The following is a 14,257-nucleotide window of genomic DNA, read 5'->3' as shown; positions in this document are numbered from 1 at the left end:
TCATACATTGTATGTATATATATATATATATATATATATATATATATATATATATATATATATATATATATATATATATATATATATATATTCACTATTTTAAAATACATTTTCTTTGCTGTGTGTTTTTATTGGTTATGATGCTGTTTGGATGTTTTATTTTTGCACAATAAATAAAATGTGATTTAAAAAGTGCTAACATTGTCTTTGTTAGAATTTACACGTGATTACAACGGTATAAAGACGTTCAGGTCCGACCGGACCGAATGGAATGAAATTGTAGGTTTTGAAGATGGATTATTAGTTTTGTGGCAAGGACATAGCTGTTTTAGAGGGTTAAAATACAGATTAAAAATAAAGTTAGAAGGATTTTATATTAAATATGTTTATTGTATAATATACGTGAATGTTCGCATGGCTTTCATTTTCATTATCACAAGTAGAGGAGTCAGCACGGATAACTCCGGATATCTCCGCCTCTTAAAGGAGCAGTGCCTCTTAAAGGGCCAGTACTAAATTACAAAGGGCTCAAAAATGGTTCTCTGGCGCCATCTCGTGGACACTCTGACAAGCTTTAGGTTTGAAATTAACAAATTTAATATAAAAAAATATTTATAGGAAAACTGTTATTTATAATTACACCAAATAAATATGATAATTATCTTCAATTTAAAGCACATCTTTTGGCCAAATTTGAGGATTGTATACTTTTTTATATGCCCCAAATACTCGATTGTAATATTTACAATTTTTTAATTCAAAAAAATTTTAAATCAAAAACTAAAAAACTTATCGGCATGAGGACATACAGCAACCATCTCATGGGCAATAGACAGCTTTTGACCAAATTTGGGGCTTGTAGCATCTAAGCCCTGGGAGGAGAAGCGATTGCTTTTTTTTGGTCAGAAGCCGGAATAATAATAATAATAAGAATAATAATAAGAATAAGTTTAAGTAGCATTACAGTATGTTGGCTTTCTCAAGCCAACATAATAATAAAAATAATAATAAGTTTAATAGGATAACAGTAGTCTGGCTTGCTACACAAGCCAGCCTAATAACTAGATTCTTAAAGTTTGAGAACAAACTTTGAGGCTGGCTTGTGAAAGCCTGACGGTAATAGTTTATTTAGTTTAAACAGTTTTTAAAAGTATGAAAAGATAGATATATAGCTAGATAACTAGATAGATAGATAGATAGATAGATATATTAGCATGGTATTAGCATGATTTTAACGTGAATTAGCATGTTGTTAGCATGATTCTAGCGTGAATTAGCATGTTGTTCGCATGATTTTAGCATGAATTAGCATGTTGTTAGCATGATTCTAGCATGAATTAGCATGTTGCTAGCATAATTCTAGCATGAATTAGCATGTTACTAGCACGATTCTAGCATGAATTAGCATGTTACTAGCACGATTCTAGCATGAATTAGCATGTTGTTAGCACGATTCTAGTATGAATTAGCATGTTGTTTGCACGATTCCAGCATGAATTAGCATGTTACTAGCATGATACTAGCATGAATTAGCATGTTACTAGCATGATTCTAGCATGAATTAGCATGTTGTCAGCACGATGCTAGCATGAATTAGCATGTTACTAGCATGAATCTAGCATAAATTAGCATGTTACTAGCATGATTCTAGCATGAATTAGCATGTTGTTAACATGATTCTAGCATGAATTAGCATGTTGTTAGCATGATTCTAGCATGAATTAGCATGTAACTAGCATGATTCTAGCATGAATTAGCATGTTGTTAGCATGATTCTAGCATGCATTAGCATGTGACTAGCATGATTCTAGCATAAATTAGGATGTTACTAGCACGATTCTAGCATGAATTAGCATGTTACTAGCATGATTCTAGCATGAATTAGCATGTTACTAGCATGATTCTAGCATGAATTAGCATGTTGTTAGCATGATTCTAGCATGAATTAGCATGTTGTTAGCATGATTCTAGCATGAATTAGCATGTTACTAGCATGATTCTAGCATGAATTAGCATGTTGTTAGCACGATTCTAGCATGAATTAGCATGTTACTAGCACGATTCTAGCATGATTTAACATGTTGTTAGCATGAATTAGCATGTTACTAGCATCAGCATGTTACTAGCATGATTTTAGCATGAATTAGCATGATTCTAGCAGGAATTAGCATGTTGTTAGCATGATTCTAGCATGAATTAGCATGTGACTAGCATGATTCTAGCATGAATTAGCATGTGACTAGCATGATTCTAGCATGAATTAGCATGTAACTAGCATGATTCTAGCATGTAACTAGCATGATTCTAGCATGAATTAGCATGCTGTTAGCATGATGGATAGATAGATAGATAGATAGATAGATAGATAGATAGATAGATAGATAGATAGATAGATAGATAGATAGATAGATAGATAGATAGATAGATAGATAGATAGATAGATAGATAGATAGATAGATGGATACAGGTAGGTAGATAGATAGATGGATGGATGGATGGATGGATAGATAGATAGATAGATAGATAGATAGATAGATAGATAGATAGATAGATAGATAGATAGATAGATAGATAGATAGATAGATAGATAGATAGATAGATAGATAGATGGTCTGCGAGCATGAGTCAAACAAGCCAACCCCCGCTTCTCTACGATGTTCTGATGCTGAGATATAGCTGGTGCTATATCGTTGCTAGGTTAGTCTGTTTTGTTGCTATGGAGTTGATTGACAGCTTAGACTGATGATGTATCAAAGCTTCTTGACAGTATGAACAGTTAAAAACAACCCCCATGTCTCTATCACACTGCAGCATGACAATATCAGTCTGAACCTCTTTAATGGCAGTCTATGGGACAGTTGCTAGGGTGCAGTATCTGGTTGTTAGGGTGTGGCTAGAAAGTTAAAAGGCCATCGGTGATTGGCTGCTGGCTAGACTGAGTTAAATGAGCTCAGCCATTAGTCTGTAGGACAGTCTGATGCAGAGTTATGAGCTCACAAAGTTTGATCCCATGTAAAGTCAATGAGAGTATTTTGCAATGGAAGTCTATGGGACGGTTTCTAGGGTCCAAAAGTGGTTGCTAGGGCATGGCCAGAAAGTTTAAAGGTGGTCAGTCATTGGCAGTTTGATAGTCTGAGTTAAATGAGCCCAGTTAGAAGTCTGTGTGACATTCTGATGCGGAGTTATGAGGTCACAAAGTTTGATCCAATGTTACGTCTATGGGATTTTTCCGACGGTCCCGGGACGTTTTTCGGGAAACCGAAAGTCGGATCAGTCGGAAAGGATATAGCAACTCGAGTCAGAATAGTTCGGAGGTCTGACCCAAGTTTGATGGTCATAGCTTGAATGGCCTAGGAGGAGATAGAGTTTAATTTTTAGTCTCAGAAGAAGAATAATATAGAACTAGAACCTAAAGTTCGTTGACGAACTTTGATGTTGGCTTGAGAAAGCCAACGTGACTGCGCCGGGGACTCAAAGGCAGTTGGCAGGAAGCACAGCGGTTGATAAGTGGTTGCTAGGCGGTTGCTAAGGTGTAGCTAAGGCATTCCTAGGTAGTTGCTAGGGTGTTCTGAGTGGTTTCTAGGCTGTTGCTAGGGTCCACTGGACTGTTAATCGGAAGGCCTCATTTACATTTTTGATCAAATCGAGAGAGAGAGAGAGAGAGAGAGAGAGAGAGAGAGAGAGAGGACTGATTTGTTCAGGTTGTTTAATGCAGATCACTGTAGTATAGTTAGTATTTATAGTATATATTATAATCTGAACAAAATTACATTATAATAAATATCATATGAAGAAAAATATTAAATTAAAATACTAATGAAACAATAGCACATGCATTTAGTTAATTTGTCTTTTATTTAATCAGTCTTATCAGTTTTGCAGTTAATATAGAGTACAGTCAATTTACAGTAATTTGCAGCGTTATATATATAGTTATAGTTATATAGTTATATATACAGTTTACAGGAAGAAAATCGCATTAAATACAATATTATAGGCCGTCTTCATCACGTGGTTAATTCTGACCAATGACGTTGTTCCACCCCACTGGCCACTAACACAATGTTATAATCGTAATATTTAGTTGTCATCACCTGGGTGATTTTATTTTTTTTTTGGTACAGCATAGGCCAAAAGCTTGGCTTTCATTGTCATTATCACAAGTGAGGAGAAGGCTCTTTTGCGGCACAGAATATTGTTTTGAAAGAAATATCTGAAGTAAACTTATGTTTTTGCTAACATAAAAGGGGGATTAAGAAATAATCCTTATAACCCTAACCATAAATGTGTGTATGTGTTATATATGTATATATGTATATATGTATGTATATATATACATACATATATACAGTTGAAGTCAGAATTATTAACCCCCTTTTGATTTTTTTTCCCTTTTTTAAATATTTCCCATATTATGTTTAACAGAGCAAGGAAATTTTCACTGTATGTCTGATAATATTTTTCTTCTTGAGAAAGTCTTATTTGTTTTATTTCGGCTAGAATAAAAGCAGTTATTAATTATTTAAAAACTATTTTTGGGACACAATTATTATCCCCTTTAAGCAATTTTTTTTTGATAGTCTACAGAACAAACCATCGTTATACAATAACTTGCCTAATTACCCTAACCTGCCTAGTTCACCTTATTAACCTAGTTAAGCCTTTAAATGTCACTTTAAGCTGTATAGAAGTGTCTTGAAAAATATCAAGTCAAATATTATTTACTGTCATCATGGCAAAGATAAAATAAAGAAGTTATTAGAAATGAGTTATTAAAACTATTATGCTTAGAAATGTGCTGAAACAATCTTCCCTCCATTAAACAGAAATTGGGGAAAAAAATAAACAGGGGAGCTAATAATTCTGACTTCAACTGTATGTATATATATGTATATACACACACTTTATTTTCACTGTTTGTAAATAATTGTTCTTAACATTTTTGCTTTAAAACATTATAATACTGTTTGGATTTCCCCCCCATAATAATAAATTGTGAACATTGCAGTGTAAATTGCAATCCAGATGTTACAGAGAGAAATTGATGCAGCAACAGCAGAGCATATTAAGGGGATATAAAAAATCTTCATACATTGTATGTATATATATATATTCACTATTTTAAAATACATTTTCTTTGCTGTGTGTTTTTATTGGTTATGATGCTGTTTGGATGTTTTATTTTTGCACAATAAATAAAATGTGATTTAAAAAGTGCAAACATTGTCTTTGTTAGAATTTACACGTGATTACAACGGTATAAAGACGTTCAGGTCCGACCGGACCGAATGGAAAGAAATTGTAGGTTTTGAAGATGGATTATTAGTTTTGTGGCAAGGACATAGCTGTTTTAGAGGGTTAAAATACAGATTAAAAATAAAGTTAGAAGGATTTTATATTAAATATGTTTATTGTATAATATACGTGAATGTTCGCATGGCTTTCATTTTCATTATCACAAGTAGAGGAGAAGGCTTTTCACGGCACAGAATATTCTGTTTTGAAAGAAATATCTGATGTAAAGTTATGTTTCTGCCAACATCAGAGGCATGCATTTTAAAACTCACAGGGTAGCAGACAGAAATGCATGCGGGTCAATTCCGACGCGGATGATTCTGCATCCAGATCAGTTTTATTACGCTTTATGGAGTTCACCGCGAGCATAATATGAATGACTGATGACCAGAATTAAGTTCAATCTTACCTCGATTTTGATCACCGATCTCTCTGCCTCTTAAAGGAACACTAAATAGTGTTGTATGACTTGTATTTGTGTATTTTCGCTGAGAAATTTTAATGTAAACAGCTTCAAATGTTGTAACAAGCACGTCTGAAATGAGCCCGAATTTCTGTCTGTAGAGCAAAAACAGTCAGCCCGGATATCTCCGCCTCTTAAAGGGAAAGTGCCTCTTAAAGGGCCATTACTAAATTACAAAGGGCTCAAAAATGGTTCTCTGGCGCCATCTCGTGGACACTCTGACAAGCTTTAGGTTTGAAATTAACAAATTTAATATAAAAAAAATATTTATAGGAAAACTGTTATTTATAATTACACCAAATAAATATGATAATTATCTTCAATTTAAAGCACATCTTTTGGCCAAATTTGAGGATTGTATACTTTTTTATATGCCCCAAATACTCGATTGTAATATTTACAATTTTTTAATTCAAAAAATTTTTAATTCAAAAACTACAAATCTTATCGGCATGAGTACATACAGCAACCATCTCATGGGCAGTAGACAGCTTTTGACCAAATTTGGGGCTTGTAGCATCTAAGCCCTGGGAGGAGAAGCGATTGCTTTTTTTTGGTCAGAAGCCGGAATAATAATAATAAGAATAATAATAAGAATAAGTTTAAGTAGCATTACAGTATGTTGGCTTTCTCAAGCCAACATAAAAATAATAATAAGTTTAATAGGATAACAGTAGTCTGGCTTGCTACACAAGCCAGCCTAACTAGATTCTTAAAGTTTGAGAACAAACTTTGAGGCTGGCTTGTGAAAGCCTGACGGTAATAGTTTATTTAGTTTAAACAGTTTTAAAAAGAATGAAAAGATAGATAGATAGATAGATAGATAGATAGATAGATAGATAGATAGATAGATAGATTGATTGATTAGCATGTTATTAGCATGATTCTAGCGTGAATTAGCATGTTGTTAACATGATTCTAGCATGAATTAGCATGTTGTTAGCATGATTCTAGCATGAATTAGCATGTTGTTAGCATGATTCTACTATGAATTAGCATGTTGCTAGCATGATTTTAGCATGAATTAGCATGTTGTTAGCATGATTTTAGCATGAATTAGCATGTTACTAGCATGATTTTAGCAATAATTAGCATGTTGTTAGCATGATTTTAACATGAACTAGCATGTTGTTAGCACGATTCTAGCATGAATTAGCATGTTACTAGCATGATTCTAGCATGAATTAGCATGTTACTAGCATGATTTTAGCATGAATTAGCACAATTCTAGCATGAATTAGCATGTTGTTAGCATGATTCTAGCATGAATTAGCATGTTGTTAGCATGATTCTAGCATGATTAAGCATGTTACTAGCAAGATTCTAGCATGAATTAGCATGCTACTAGCATGATTCTAGCATAAAATAGCATGTTGTTAGCATGCTTCTAGCATGAATTAGCATGTTACTAGCATGATTCTAGCATGAATTAGCATGTTGTTAGCATGATTCTAACATGAATTAGCATGTTACTAGCATGATTCTAGCATGAATTAGCATGTTGTTAGCATGATTCTAGCATGAATTAGCATTTCACTAGCATGATTCTAGCATGAATTAGCATGTTGTTAGCATGATTCTAGCATGAATTAGCATGTTGTTAGCATGATTCTAGCACGAATTAGCATGTTACTAGCATGATTCTAGCATGAATTAGCATGATTATAGCATGAATTAGCATGTTACTAGCATGATTCTAGCATGAATTAGCATGTGACTAGCATGATTCTAGCATGAATTAGCATGTTACTAGCATGAATCTAGCATGAATTAGCATGTTGTTAGCATGATTCTAGCATGGATTAGCATGTTACTAGCATGATTTTAGCATAAATTAGCATGATTCTAGCATGAATTAGCATGTTGTTAGCATGATTCTAGCATGAATTAGCATGTGACTAGCATGATTCTAGCATGAATTAGCATGTAACTAGCATGATTCTAGCATGAATTAGCATGTTGTTAGCATGATGGATTGATAGATAGATAGATAGATAGATAGATAGATAGATAGATAGATAGATAGATAGATAGGTAGGTAGGTAGGTAGGTAGGTAGGTAGGTAGGTAGATAGATAGATAGATAGATAGATAGATAGATAGATAGATAGATAGATAGATAGATAGATAGATAGATAGATAGATAGAGTGCGAGCATGAGTCAAACAAGCCAACCCCCACCTCTCTACGATGTTCTGATGCTGAGATATAGCTGGTGCCATATCGTTGCTAGGTTAGTCTGTTTTGTTGCTATGGAGTTGATTGACAGCTTAGACTGATGATGTATCAAAGCTTCTTGCCAGTATGAACAGTTAAAAACAACCCCCATGTCTCTATCACACTGCAGCATGACAATATCAGTCTGAACCTCTTTAATGGCAGTCTATGGGACAGTTGCTAGGGTGCAGTATCTGGTTGTTAGGGTGTGGCTAGAAGGTTAAAAGGCCATCGGTGATTGGCTGCTGGCTAGACTGAGTTAAATGAGCTCAGCCATTAGTCTGTAGGACAGTCTGATGCAGAGTTATGAGCTCACAAAGTTTGATCCCATGTAAAGTCAATGAGAGTCTTTTGCAATGGAAGTCTATGGGACGGTTTCTAGGGTCCAAAAGTGGTTGCTAGGGCGTGGCCAGAAAGTTTAAAGGTGATCAGTCATTGGCAGTTTGATAGTCTGAGTTAAATGAGCCCAGTTAGAACTCTGTGTGACATTCTGATGCGGAGTTATGAGGTCACAAAGTTTGATCCAATGTTACGTCTATGGGATTTTTCCGACGGTCCCGGGACGTTTTTCGGGAAACCGAAAGTCGGATCAGTCGGAAAGGATATAGCAACTCGAGTTAGAATAGTTCGGAGGTCTGACCCGAGTTTGATGGTCATAGCTTGAAAGGCCTAGGACGAGATAGAGTTTAATTTTTAGTCTCAGAAGAAGAAAATATAATAACTAGAACCTAAAGTTCGTTGACGAACTTTGATGTTGGCTTGAGAAAGCCAACGTGACTGCGCCGGGGACTCAAAGGCAGTTGGCAGCAAGCACAGCGGTTGATAAGTGGTTGCTAGGCGGTTGCTAAGGTGTAGCTAAGGCATTCCTAGGTAGTTGCTAGGGTGTTCTGAGTGGTTTCTAGGCTGTTGCTAGGGTCCACTGGACTGTTAATCGGAAGGCCTCATTTACATTTTTGATCAAATCGAGAGAGAGAGAGAGAGAGAGAGAGAGGGAGAGAACTGATTTGTTCAGGTTGTTTAATGCAGATCACTATAGTATAGTTAGTATTTATAGTATATATTATAATCTGAACAAAATTACATTATAATAAATATCATATGAATAAAAATATTACATTAAAATACTAATGAAACAATAGCACATACATTTAGTTAATTTGTCTTTTATTTAATCAGTCATCAGTTTTGCAGTTAATATAGAGTACAGTCAATTTACAGTAATTTGCAGCATTATATATATAGTTATAGTTATATAGTTATATACAGTTTACAGGAAGAAAATCGCATTAAATACAATATTATAGGACGTCTTCATCACGTGGTTAATTCAGACCAATGACGTTGTTCCACCCCACTGGCCACTTACACAATGTTATAATCGTAATATTTAGTTGTCATCACCTGGGTGATTTTATTTTATTTTTGGTACAGCATAGGCCAAAAGCTTGGCTTTCATTGTCATTATCACAAGTGAGGAGAAGGCTCTTTTGCGGCACAGAATATTGTTTTGAAAGAAATATCTGAAGTAAACTTATGTTTTTGCTAACATAAAAGGGGGATTAAGAAATAATCCTTATAACCCTAACCATAAATGTGTGTATGTGTTATATATGTATATATGTATGTACGTATATATATACATACATATATACAGTTGAAGTCAGAATTATTAACCCCCTTTTGATTTTTTTTCCCCTTTTTTAAATATTTCCCAAATTATGTTTAACAGAGCAAGGAAATTTTCACTGTATGTCTGATAATATTTTTTCTTCTTGAGAAAGTCTTATTTGTTTTATTTCGGCTAGAATAAAAGCAGTTATTAATTATTTAAAAACTATTTTTGGAACACAATTATTTGCCCCTTTAAGCAATTTTTTTTGATAGTCTACAGAACAAACCATCGTTATACAATAACTTGCCTAATTACCCTAACCTGCCAAGTTCACCTTATTGTATATGTATATACACACACTTTATTTTCACTGTTTGTAAATAATTGTTCTTAACATTTTTGCTTTAAAACATTATAATACTGTTTGGATTTTCCCCCCATAATAATAAATTGTGAACATTGCAGTGTAAATTGCAATCCAGATGTTACAGAGAGAAATTGATGCAGCAACAGCAGAGCATATTAAGGGGATATAAAAAATCTTCATACATTGTATGTATATATATATATATATATTCACTATTTTAAAATACATTTTCTTTGCTGTGTGTTTATATTGGTTATGATGCTGTTTGGATGTTTTATTTTTGCACAATAAATAAAATGTGATTTAAAAAGTGCAAACATTGTCTTTGTTAGAATTTACACGTGATTACAACGGTATAAAGACGTTCAGGTCCGACCGGACCGAATGGAAAGAAATTGTAGGTTTTGAAGATGGATTATTAGTTTTGTGGCAAGGACATAGCTGTTTTAGAGGGTTAAAATACAGATTAAAAATAAAGTTAGAATGATTTTATATTAAATATGTTTATTGTATAATATACGTGAATGTTCGCATGGCTTTCATTTTCATTATCACAAGTAGAGGAGTCAGCACGGATAACTCCGGATATCTCCGCCTCTTAAAGGAGCAGTGCCTCTTAAAGGGCCAGTACTAAATTACAAAGGGCTCAAAAATGGTTCTCTGGCGCCATCTCGTGGACACTCTGACAAGCTTTAGGTTTGAAATTAACAAATTTAATATAAAAAAAATATTTATAGGAAAACTGTTATTTATAATTACACCAAATAAATATGATAATTATCTTCAATTTAAAGCACATCTTTTGGCCAAATTTGAGGATTGTATACTTTTTTATATGCCCCAAATACTCGATTGTAATATTTACAATTTTTTAATTAAAAAAAATTTTAATTCAAAAACTACAAATCTTATCGGCAGGAGGACATACAGCAACCATCTCATGGGCAGTAGACAGCTTTTGACCAAATTTGGGGCTTGTAGCATCTAAGCCCTGGGAGGAGAAGCGATTGCTTTTTTTTGGTCAGAAGCCGGAATAATAATAATAATAAGAATAATAATAAGAATAAGTTTAAGTAGCATTACAGTATGTTGGCTTTCTCAAGCCAACATAACTAGATTCTTAAAGTTTGAGAACAAACTTTGAGGCTGGCTTGTGAAAGCCTGACGGTAATAGTTTATTTAAACAGTTTTAAAAAGTATGAAAAGATAGATAGATAGATAGATAGATAGATAGATAGATAGATAGATAGATAGATAGATAGATAGATAGATAGATAGATAGATAGATAGATAGATAGATAGATAGATGTTGTTAGCATGATTCTAGCATGATTTAGCATGTTGTTAGCATGATTCTAGCATGTCTTAGCATGTTACTAGCATGATTCTAGCATGAATTAGAATGTTACTAGCATGATTCTAGCATGAATTAGCATGTTGTTAGCATGATTCTAGCATGAATTAGCATGTTACCAGCATGATTCTAGTATGAATTAGCATGTTACTAGCACGATTCTAGCATGAATTAGCATGTTACTAGCATGATTCTAGCATAAATTAGCATGTACCTAGCATGATTTTAACATGAATTAGCATGTTACTAGCATGATTTTAGCATGAATTAACACGATTCTAGCATGAATTAGCATGTTGTTAGCATGATTCTAGCATGAATTAGCATGTTACTAGCATGATTCTAGCATGAATTATCATGTTGTTAGCATGATTCTAGCATGAATTAGTATGTTACTAGCATGAATCTAGCATGAATTAGCATGTGACTAGCATGATTCTAGCATGAATTAGCATGTTGTTAGCATGATTCTAGTATGAATTAGCATGTGACTGGCATGATTCTAGCATAAATTAGCATGTGACTAGCATGATTCTAGCATGAATTAGCATGTAACTAGCATGATTCTAGCATGAATTAGCATGTGACTAGCATGATTCTAGCATGAATTAGCATGTAACTAGCATGATTCTAGCATGATTTAGCATGTTGTTAGCATGATGGATAGATAGAGGTAGATAGATAGATAGATAGATAGATAGATAGATAGATAGATAGATAGATAGATAGATAGATAGATAGATAGAAAGATGTAGATAGATAGATAGATAGATAGATAGATAGATAGATAGATAGATAGATAGATAGATAGATAGATAGATAGATAGATAGATAGATAGATAGATAGATAGATAAAAACAGTTTATAGATAGATAGATAGATAGATAGATAGATAGATAGATAGATAGATAGATAGATAGATAGATAGATAGATAGATAGATAAAAACAGTTTATAGATAGATAGATAGATAGATAGATAGATAGATAGATAGATAGATAGATAGATAGATAGATAGATAGAAAGATGTAGATAGATAGATAGATAGATAGATAGATAGATAGATAGATAGATAGATAGATAGTGTGCGAGCATGAGTCAAACAAGCCAACCCCCGCCTCTCTACGATGTTCTGATGCTGAGATATAGCTGGTGTTATATCGTTGCTAGGTTAGTCTGTTTTGTTGCTATGGAGTTGATTGAAAGCTTAGACTGATGATGTATCAAAGCTTCTTGCCAGTATGAACAGTTAAAAACAACCCCCATGTCTCTATCACACTGCAGCATGACAATATCAGTCTGAACCTCTTTAATGGCAGTCTATGGGACAGTTGCTAGGGCGCAGTATCTGGTTGTTAGGGTGTGGCTAGAAAGTTTAAAGGCCATCAGTGATTGGCTGCTGGCTAGACTGAGTTAAATGAGCTCAGCCATTAGTCTGTAGGACAGTCTGATGCAGAGTTATGAGCTCACAAAGTTTGATCCAATGTAAAGTCAATGAGATTCTTTTGCAATGGAAGTCTATGGGACGGTTTCTAGGGTCCAAAAGTGGTTGCTAGGGCGTGGCCAGAAAGTTTAAAGGTGATCAGTCATTGGCAGTTTGATAGTCTGAGTTAAATGAGCCCAGTTAGAAGTCTGTGTGACATTCTGATGCGGAGTTATGAGGTCACAAAGTTTGATCCAATGTTACGTCTATGGGATTTTTTCGACGGTCCCGGGACATTTTTCGGAAAACCGAAAGTCGGATCAATCGGAAAAGATATAGCAACTCGAGTCCGAATAGTTCGGAGGTCTGACCCGAGTTTGATGGTCATAGCTTGAAAGGCCTAGGACGAGATAGAGTTTAATTTTTAGTCTCAGAAGAAGAATAATAATAATATTAAGTTTAATAGGATAACAGTAGTCTGGCTTGCTACACAAGCCAGCCTAATAATATTAAGTTTAATAGGATAACAGTAGTCTGGCTTGCTACACAAGCCAGCCTAATAATATTAAGTTTAATAGGATAACAGTAGTCTGGCTTGCTACACAAGCCAGCCTAATAATAAGTTTAAGTGAGATAACAGTATGTTGGCTTTTCAAGCCACCATAATTATCACATTATTACAACACAAATAAATCTTTTAGATTTCTTTACAGTTTAAACATGAACAGTTTAGACACTGACAGTTCTTTTGGATTCTTGCTACCTTTTTAGCGTTAATCTTTACCAACAAGTGTAATCTGTAAACGCTTCACATTTAAAAATAGCCAATACGAAATAATTATACATATACTTACAGTTGTACATAGACTTGTGCAGCAGGAACAGAATCCAGAAGTCTCTGAAACACTTTCGGTTTGTAGGCTGTTGTACACACTTGAGGCTCTTTTCGATTGGTGTTTGTCAAATGACACGATTTCATCTTGGAAAAAATGAAAGTTGATCAAACCTAGCGCCGCCAACTGGATGCACAACGAGACTCCATTAACGACGTATTACGGAACCCCGGAAGTACGGAACCCCGGAAGGGACGTAGTGGAGGAGAAAAAAAATGGGTGGGTGAAAAAAAATAATGGGTGAAAGAAAAAAAAATGGGTGGGAGGAAAATAAATATTTCTAAGTTTTTTGCGTTCTCTCGCAAAGTTTTGCGTTCCCTCGCAAAGATGTTTTGCGTTATCTCGCAAAGATGTTTTGCGTTATCTCGCAAAGATGTTTTGCGTTCTGGTCTTGTTTTGCGTTTCATTGTTCTGGTCAGTTTCTATACAATGCTATTTTATTTCAGCTCCCATTAACAATTATACCTCACTTATTAGGAGTACTTGAAAGTGATGTGATTTGGAAATGGTACAATATGCTTAGGAAAATGTATGATCAAAATATTTACTTAAATAATACTGTTAGTAATTTTGCACATACTGCATTGCCATAAAAACACATTGTGAGTCAAAAAATGTGAATAGCTCAAATTCAC

The 14,257-nt window shown here is 34.2% G+C and overlaps 1 protein-coding gene across 1 annotated transcript in view; it reads right to left on the bottom strand.

Moving 5' to 3' along the window:
• The window catches only part of LOC147838417 (uncharacterized), a 115,974-nt gene that overhangs the window by 98,172 nt on the left and 3,545 nt on the right, over positions 1-14,257 (bottom strand). Inside the window, exon 3 of the mRNA XM_087303308.1 lies at positions 13,584-13,708. The gene's annotated coding sequence lies outside the window, so the exon portion shown is untranslated. The remainder of the gene's footprint in view (positions 1-13,583; positions 13,709-14,257) is intronic.

Source organism: Danio rerio, chromosome 22 (genome assembly GCF_052040795.2).
Source record: "Danio rerio strain M-AB ecotype USA chromosome 22, GRCz13ab, whole genome shotgun sequence".
Lineage (NCBI taxonomy): Eukaryota > Metazoa > Chordata > Actinopteri > Cypriniformes > Danionidae > Danio > Danio rerio.
Note: the sequence above shows the minus strand (reverse complement) of the source record. Positions and strands in the feature narration are given on the sequence as shown.